Genomic DNA, 10,272 nt, shown 5'->3' with positions numbered 1-10,272 from the left:
AATTTGATTGATGGAGCAAAATTCCATCTGAACAATGCTCGATCTGCAAGCCGAGACAATACTTTGTTTTCCCCAGATCCTTCATTTCAAATTCTTTTTTTAAGTACTTAGCAGCTTTTGTGACTTCTTCAGGAGTCCCTATTAGGTTCATGTCATCGACATATACTGCCACAATTGCAAATCCTGATTCTGACTTTTTTATAAAGACACACGAGCATATAAGATCATTGATGTATCTTTCTTTAATAAGATATTCACTGAGATGATTATATCACATTCGTCCTGATTATTTCAACCCATATAACAATCTTTGCAATTTTATTGAATACATATTTCTTTTATTTGCTTCTGGCACTTTGAATCCTTTAGGGATTTTCATATAGATATCAGTATCCAATGTACCGTACAAATACGCAATGACAACGTCCATGAGATGCATATTGAGTCCTTTTAAGACTGATAAACTGATCAAGTATCGAAATGTGATAGCGTCCATCACTAGTGAATACGTCTCATCAAAGTCAATTCCGACTCTTTGCAGGAAACCTTGAGCCACTAGTCTGGCCTTATACCTAGCAATCTCATTTTTCCCATTTCGTTTCCTTGTGAATACCCACTTATATCCTACGGGTTTCATGTTTTCAAGCGTTTGGATTACAGGTCCAAATACATTACGTTTTGCTAAGGAGGTTAATTTTGCTTTAATTGCCTTTTCCTATTTTGGCTAATCATGTCTTTGTCAACATTCACCAACAGAACGTGACTCAAATTCATCATTCATAATTTCAGTAGCTACTTCGTATGAAAATATGTTATCGACAATAGTTCTTTCACGTCCCACATTTCTTTACTATGAGCATAGTTTATATAAATTTCTTCATTTCTATGTTCTTGCATTCCTTTAGGGGTTTGTTCCTCTTCAGGGGTTTCTATTCGTTCAGGGACTGTTAATCTTTTAGAGTTAGTTTAGTCAATATTGGTACCTATTTGATTCTGTGCCTTTCGTTTTCTAGGAACAGTATCCTTGGCTCCAACAGGCATACCACGCTTCTGGCGTGTAATAGATGAATTAATCGTTGCCCGTATGGATTGTTCATTGGTAACATCAATCTTTGCTAGTGTATTGACAATAGGAATGTATGATCTCGTTATTTTTGCTACATCCGTAAATGCATCAGGCATTTGGTTGGCAATATTTTGCAAATGTGTTATTCTTTGTACTTTAATTTCAGATTAAGATGTGCGAGGATCTAAATGAGACATAGAATTTACTTTCCAAGAAATTTCAAACCTTACTTCAGAAGGCTTTACCTTTCCCCCCTAAAGGAGGAAATATTGTCTCATCAAAATGGTAATCCACAAAACGTGCGATAAACACATCACCCATCAAGGGCTCAACATATCTGATGATAGATGGTGAGTCATAGCCAATATATATTCCCAAACGACGTTGGGGTCCCATTTTGGTGTGTTGAGGGGGCGCAATTGGAACTTGCATAGCATACCCAAAAGTTCTTAAATTGGATATTAGGCTGGTGTCCAAATACAAGTTGTATTAGAGAGTATTGATAATATGTAGTGGGTCTTAGGCGAATTAACGCTGCAGCATGTAAAACAGCATGAGCCTAGGTAGAAGTCAGTAATTGCGTACGTAGTAGCAAAGTTCTTGCAATTAATTGGAAAAGCTTATAAATGACTTTGCCTGTTAATGTATGCCCTAGGAACCAATCGTGTTTTCAATTTCAGGACATTATATCTTGTAAATGTATTATGAATAAAAGAAAGTGTTCTTATTTCACATGTTGATTTTCTGCTTCATTTATATTATATTATATTTAATATTGCATGTGAAATGTCCGGATGACACGGATCTTCAGAAGATCAAATCATCAAAGAATTCTCTACGTAAGTAATGTTAATTGGGCAATAACATTGCATAGTAGGCATGCTGAATGTCTCCATTGAATATCATGTGATGGTATTAGTGTGGGTGATTATAAGAGGTATGTCACTAAAGCATTAGTATGGATAAACGGTTAGTGAACTGTTTTTCGAATACGACCGATTACTATGAATCACATGGATATGGTCAATGATTCATCGTAGGATCGTGCTATTATACCATTGATCCTTAGACCTGAGACATCACGGTTGGATTCAACATAGGATGCATATAGTTCATATGGTGTATAAGCACGAGACTAGTCATGTCTTGTGTAATAAGCCAGTTTGGTCATATGTTATTCATGTGCGAGGACAAGTGATGGTCAAGATGGGATCCGTTAACTCAAAATAGTCCAATCTTGAGTTCCCAGATGAATGTCAATAAACATTGGAAAAGGGAAATCTCTGGTCAGCGTATAATGAATGTCAAATGAAAAGTAGTTTTATGTTGACGAGTTCCATTGTATCGATTGTCAATTCTATTTAAGATTAAGGTAAAGGTTTTGACATACCATGAACCATTCTTAATCGGGATTAGATAACGGAGGGATTTGACTACACAGTACGTACGATCAGAATAGGTTCATTGGAGTTTACACTTCATTGTGGTTTAGGGGTTATGAAACATTGCTAGACGTCTACCATAATCAGTGGGAGTTTCGATTATAAAGAATTATAACGAAGCATATCAAAATCTGATATTGAGCCCACGACTGGATCACAGTGAACCAAAATGGTCACACATAAAACCAAGCTCAAGGAGAGAGAGTAATACATATCATTAATTAGATTAATGATGTTCGGACATAAGCAGTTGCATTCGAATTAATGTATTGGTGAGAAATAATTATCCATGAATAGCTAGCACTAACCAAGGATAATAAAGATTTATTAAATATTATTATTGAATCGAATTCAATAATGGGGGCAAAAGTGCATTGGTTTTATTCTAAAGGGTTAGAATATTTAATGGAATTAAAATTTGGTCCAATTATAAATTAACCATAAAACCAAGGACTTGACATAAATGTTTATTCTCAAGTTAATTTTAAATTGTTTGAGGCCTTCCCAAAATAATTTAAAATTACACTTTGTGGCCATGGTATATAAATTAAGTTTTATGCCATTTTAATTGAATTGAATCAAAAAAGAAAAATCTCTCTCTCATTTCTCTCTCACTCTCACGGTTCTCTCTTCCTTGAATTGTGTGGATCACATTTTGAGGTTCTTCAACTTCACTTGAAGAACTAAGATTCCAAGAAAGAAGATTCAAGTGTTGAATGGCAAAGGAGTAGGTAATATTCCATCCTTACCTTGAAATTTTTTGGGCTTATGTGTTATGTTTGTGTTCTACCTTGCATCCATCATCTTGATCATCATTTTCTCTCCATTTCCATGTCCAAAATGCATGAACCCAACACTGCCATACCATTCTAGGTATGTACATGTGGTACTAGGTGCTCAACATCAATTCTTATTGCTGTACAATAGTCATCAAATGTCTTTGAAGTAAACTCACCAGCATTGTCCATACGTATTGCTTTAATTGGGTAATCTGGAAAGTATGCTTGTAATCTGATAATTTGTGCCAACAATCTAGCAAAGGCAGCATTACAGGTTGATAGTAGACAAACATGTGACCATCGTGCCGATGTGTCAATCAGTACCATAAAGTAGCGAAAAGGTCCATTTGATGGATGAATAGGTCCACATATGTCCCCATGAATTCTTTGTAAAAATGATGGGGGTTCTAGACCAACTTTAGTGATGGATGGCTTAGGTGATAGAATCTTCAAGTTCTTTAATAGGTGACCATAATAGTTTTCTATGATTCTACACATCATATTGGATCTTGGGTGACCAAGACGGTCGTGCCAAATCTTAAAAAGTTCAGGATCAGTGAACTTCTGGTTCATAACTGCATAGACTTCAACATTCTTAAGGAATGTGTAATATAAGCTGGATGAGAAAGCAGAGAGTTTCTCCAGTACGTGCTTCTGCCATGAAACATTAGCAATGATGCATAGAAACTCTCCATCCTTTTCACTTTAAGTTTCAATGTGGTATCCATTGAGTCGTATATCTTTGAAACTAAGCAAATTTCTTCTAGATTTCCTAGAATATAAAGTATCATGGATACTTAATTTAGTTCCGCTTGGTAACAAGAGTGTTGCTCTTTCAGAGCCCTCAATTATGTTTACAGACCCTGATATGGTATTTACTTTAGCTTCAGTAAATATCAAATTCGAAAAATATTTTCTATCCCGAAGGATGGTGTGCGTCATTGCACTGTCTACTATACAAATGTCTCTATCATTACTGGATATCGATGTTTCATTTTTGAATTTCATCCTTTAAAGAATTTTTTTTTTTTTTACATTAGTCAGGATGTTTTCATTATAACTTAGGGGGTATAAACAAGACAAAAATATTCATAAAAAATACATAGTTCAAAAACATGACAAAAGTTACATAAATCCTGGAAATCACAAGCATTTTCATAACTACTCTAATATTCCATATCGGCATCTCCAAAGAAATCTGAGACATTAAGGCCAGTCGGATCAGAATTATCAATATGATTTGACTCAGGGGCATCAGTTAGATTTGTCTCTATCTTTTTGTTCTTAATCGATGCTTGATACAATTCCACCAAGTGCTTAGGCGTACGGTAGGTACGTGACCAATGGCCCTTTTCTCCACATCTATAGCAGTTGTTTTCATTATTCTTGTTATGTGAAAGGCTTCTTTCATTTTTTGATTCAATCTTGCCTACTTCGGTTGGTGCGACTGAAATTTCTTGTTATGACCACCTTTAAGTCGATAGTTTTTTTGCCCATGACCTCGACTTGGACCCCGCCCATGCCCACGATTATTACTGCTAGTCGTTGCTTTCACTTCGGGGAATGGTTGGGAGCCAGTGGGGCGAGTTTGGTGGTTTCTTAGCAACAATTCATTATTTTGTTCAACCACAAGTAAAGAAGAAATTAATTCAGAATATTTCTTAAAGTTACACTCCATATATTATTGCTGCCGGAGCATATTGGAGGGGTGGAAATCATTGCTTTAAAACTCGGACCGGAGGGTGACCTGTTTTGCAGCCTGGGTCACGGGTCAATCGGTCCAACCAGTTGGACTGATAATGTCAGCGACAATTTTATTATTTAAAAAATTACATATTAATCCCTTAAATTTTAATATATTACAAAAATTTTCCTAAAAAAGTTTAAATTAGTCCCTAAATTTTGTATTTATTTAAAAAATACCCCAAAAAATACCAATTAATCCCTAAACTTTTGACATATCTCCAAAACACCCCTATAAAATTATAAATTAACCCTTATAATTTTGAAATATTACAAAAACCCCCTAAGACTTGAACCGGACCGGAGAAGATGTCGGATCCTGGTCGAACCAGTCCGGTTTTTAAAACAGAGGTGGAAAGTGGAGAATGTTTTTTCCAAAATATTTTCTTCAATTATTTTCTCTCCACATGTTCTTAATTTAGAGATAATCCCAAATAAAGCAAAATTATATTCATTGACAGATTTATAGTCCTGTAGACGTAAATGAGTCCAATCATATTGAGCAATTGGGAGTATTACTGATTTGTTATGTTCAAATCTCTCCTTCAAATTAGTCCACAATTGGAGTGGATCTTTTATATCCTTATACTTAGCCTGTAGCCCTTCTTGGATATGATGCCGAAGGAAAATAGTTGCCTTTGATTTGTCCTGTAGGGACGTCATGTTTCCTTCCTTAATGACTTCACCCAGTTTCATAGATTCCAGATGGAAAGTAGTGTGTAGGGTCCATTCATCATAGTTTTTTCCATCTAGTTTTAATGCCTCATATTGGAGCTTCACAAGGTTCGACATTTCCAAGAACTATTCATTAATAAGAGTAATGTAATTAGTTTCGCATCTTCTGGATGCATGTCATGGGATGCATTCAGACATCCAAAACTAACAAATGAAATATAAGATGTGATAATTGTAAAGAATCGATAAATAAAATGACAATTATAAATAGATTCGTCTATGAAGGCGGTATTTAGCAATAATAAATAGATTCGATCACAGAGATAAAATTTAACAGTAATAAATAAATCCGACCATGGAGACATAATTTAACAGTAATAAGTAAATCTGATCATGAAGGCGAAATTTAGCAGTAATAAATAAAATCGACCATGGAGGCGGAATTTAGCAGTAATAAGTAAATCTGACCATGGAGACGGAGTTTAATAATAATGAATAAATCCGACCATAAAGGCGGAAATAGAGATTAAAGAACACATGTGGGATTTTAAATACGTGCAATTTAATTATAATAAATAAATCCAATAAAATAATTAATTAATTAACAAATTAATTCCCATTTGTTGAAGGAAAGTTTATAGTTTTGAATCTTTTGATAAACTATCTAATACTTAGTGAATATATTAAATACAAATAAAATAAAATAATTAATTAATTAATTAATTTTTTGTTTAATTAAACTTATTCATGTACTGTAACTTCGGCTAATATTTTTAAGTAATATATAATATATTTGCAAATCAATATTTGCAACTTCTCGTTACAACTCAAGTTACAAATTTTGCAGTGCATTTATCACAAGAAAATTTGTAATTTGCAGTACCTTTATCACAAGAACAAATTTACCAACATAACACGTGTTCATTCTTCTTCAAATTAAATTAAATCAAAAAACAATTGAAAATAATATCACATATAATTCGGAAAATAATAACAAAAAAAACACATTCCCCTCCCCCTCCACACCCCCCCCCCCCCCCCCCCCCCAACGTCTGTTTAATTGAATGATAAAATAGTAAATTAAAAAACAGTTAAAGGATAATTATATCATTTTATCTCTTATATAAACTTAGAAAAAAACACCTTAAACCCTAAACCCTTTTACTTTCTTCCCACCCTACCGCCCAAAAATTCTTCCTCCCCCCCCAAATTGGCTGAAATCACAACCGGCCCAGTGCAATTAAACCGGAATTGCACTTGGCCAAGTGCGATTTAAGCAAGATCGCACCTGGCCGGATGTGATTCCAGCTGAATCACACTCGGAGAGATTTTTTCTCTCAACTTCTTGGCTGCAGTCGCTGCCAACGTTTCTTGCCACTTTTTTGGCGCCCATCTGCAGCCCTCCCTTTCCCGATTTTCTCAAAATCCAGCATGTTAGCCGGGCAACACAGACAACCACATACAAAGTGCCCGATTTTCTCAAACATTAAGCTTAAAAGAGGTCATACTCAGGAGGCTATACACACAAACGAAGGAAAAGCAGTACCCTCTTTAGATGGTCATGAGATCTCTTACTCTTGATACCCACATTCTATCATACGGCTACACAAATTAAAATTCTTTACCAAAGTATATATCAGCATATAAGCACTTGGGCGAGGGCTGCATTTTTTTTCTTCTAACTACAGATTTTATAGTAAAATTAAATATGAGATGAGTGACAAAAGTAGACTAGAAGATCACCGAGAGAAGCAAAACCCAATGGAGAGCTGACCACAGGGATACTCAAAAATGCATATTTACATCCTCAATTTAACAAGCCATTCCTTGTAACAAACATTTTCTCTCTGTTGAAAAATGAAACTAAAGCTCCTATACAATTAATATGTGCTTATAAGCGAATAAAGAATCCTGAAACTCTTTCACTGCTGAAGCCCAAATTGAAGCAGAAAAAACTCATATTAACAAAATTTGAAACAATAGATTAAAACTGAACAAACTTGACATCCTCACTGTTGATCATTGCTAGTTAAACAAACTAAAGCAGTGGAGTTTCCCTCTTCACCATCATCTGAAACATTAACAGTGGCTTCTTTCTGAGTCAAAAAACAGGGAAAAAAACTATATTAGACAAATAGAAATAAACAAAAAAGAAACCACCAAGACTTAAATCAAATTGCAAAAAACCTTAGATTATAAACTGCAGAAACAATTTAACCTTCCAAAGTCAATTATATGCAAAAAAAAATCAACTTCTCTCTGTTACTTCTTTTTTCTTTTGGATTGGCAAGATATGATCCTAATCCAACTGAATACAAGCCCAGCGATAAAAAATTGAGTTCATAAAACCAAAACGCAACCTTTGTCCACCATCAAAAACTCAATAGAGACGCTTCTATTAATATCAGTTAAAAGTTTTAGTGCTCAGAATCACTGTATAAATTATTTTCATGTGCTATTTTTAGCCATTAAGCCCTTCCATTATTTCTACTCTAAGTAGTCGGTACAGTAATTTTACTCATTATCCCTAATGACGAATTAAGAGGGGAAAAAAACTGCCTGCCACATATATAAATAACAAAAAACTGCAAATTAAAATAAAATAAAAGACACACTTCCTATCTCTATTTCAAGTGCCACAGTTGCATATAGCAATAAGAAGCTCTTCCAGTAAAACTGGAAACAATAATCAGATACACACACAACAAATCCTTCATAGTGACACATTTCAGGAGATAAACATACCTTTTTATTTAGACCCTGTGCAGTCATAAGCTCATAAAATTTACGCATCAACATCTCTTCCTCAACCTGCAAATCATTAAACATGAAATTTTAGTGCAGCCTTTGATTGCATAAAATTATGGTGCAATGTAATTGTCTCTTTAAATTTGTAATTGGAGTGGAGCCTCAAAAATTCTCTTCTAACATAATTATTTTTCCACATAAAGACCAAAAAATGAAGATGGAAAATCAGTCTAAAAAATTAGAAGCTCAACCACAGCTATCTATATTTGTTTGCATTAAGACTGCTTCAGTTTAGCAGCCATCAAATGACAAGGCTTATCAAAACTCAAGAACAGAGTACTAAAAAAGAACCTGAAGTTCATGCAATTCATGAGACATTGATCCGTGGACCTCAGTAAGAAGCTCATTCTGCTTCTCCAAATGCCTGCACACATAAAAACAAAAAAATAAATGTAACTCAAAACAGATTTCTATATTTTATAAAATTCAAAACAAATATAAATAGACTTACTTCAATATTTCTCCAGTGTAACGTGGATCCATGGTATAATGTCGAACTGTGTCGTTGAAATTGAACTAACTGAACCAAGCTTTGTTACGAAGGTGACGAGATTCAATCCGCACGGTAAGTAAAGCATATAAAAGTAAGCATAATCTAATCATACAAAATTACGATTAAATAAAAAATCCACAGGTCCAGTGAAAATTTCTAAACCATATTATGAACTCGCAAAACCCTAATGATAAACATAAAGAAAACTAATTCCTTAAGACAATTACTATCAAGATTCCAAGATGTTTAAAAGTAAATAAGTAACGCAGTTTTCCCTAAATACAGTTAGATTTGAATCGCAGTCCACAACCATCACATTCATGAATTTCATCGAGCATCATATAGGCGTCCAATAACTATACAAAATACCTTTTCTGAATGGGCATCAATCAACGGAACTCACCAGAAATTGGAAATATTGTAAGCAAAACTCAATGCCGCAAACGAAAGTGGTCAAAACAAAAACAAATAAACAAGAATGCTAAATACGAGTATAAATCAACCTGATGCAGCGGGAAGTTGTTGAAATCTTGACGGTGATTTTGTGGGCTGATTGGTCAGCTCGTCTTTGCCTCTTTTATCTTTCTTATTGGGGCCTAATATATTATCAGTATGAGGATTCAGGAATGGGACGGCAGCCCATGTATCTATTTTGAAGTTATTGTGTGATCATAGGCCTAGTCAATTTAATGGGCCTTTATCCCACATTTCAGAGAGTGCTATAAACACACCGAACTTTTACTAAGTACCCACAGAAAATGTCAACCAACGCAACTTAGTTCATATTACTTGACAGAAATGTGCTTGCTCACTGGCTTTAACACTGGTTATCTATTTCTTCTAATCTTGTTCCGTGCCTTTATGTGTTAGTGGACACTTGAAAATAAACTGAAAATTTTCATAGAGTGAGCATTTAATTACCACCTCAATGAATTCAAATAAAAGTCATAATTTGATTATAGGATCTAATGATCTCTTGGCATGTAGAAACTAAGAGAATTTTTAGCTTAATATAGTTTTCCATTCTTGATGGGTCTGGAGTTTTGAAAGAATGTTATATAACTTCTAGCACACATTGTTTTAACTCTGATTTTGACATTACGTGATGGAGGACAAAGGATAATTTTATTCAATAGAATAGGAATTTCATTCTGCAAATGCTTTAGTATATATGGATATTCTTGTTGTAGGAAGCAGAAAACAGACAAGAAAAAGCATTTTGCTGTGGATGTAAGGTCGATGAATAATATACTATGACAAGATATA

The sequence above is a fragment of the Pistacia vera genome, unplaced genomic scaffold (assembly GCF_008641045.1).
Source record: "Pistacia vera cultivar Batoury unplaced genomic scaffold, PisVer_v2 Contig2, whole genome shotgun sequence".
Classification (NCBI taxonomy): domain Eukaryota; kingdom Viridiplantae; phylum Streptophyta; class Magnoliopsida; order Sapindales; family Anacardiaceae; genus Pistacia; species Pistacia vera.
Note: the sequence above shows the minus strand (reverse complement) of the source record.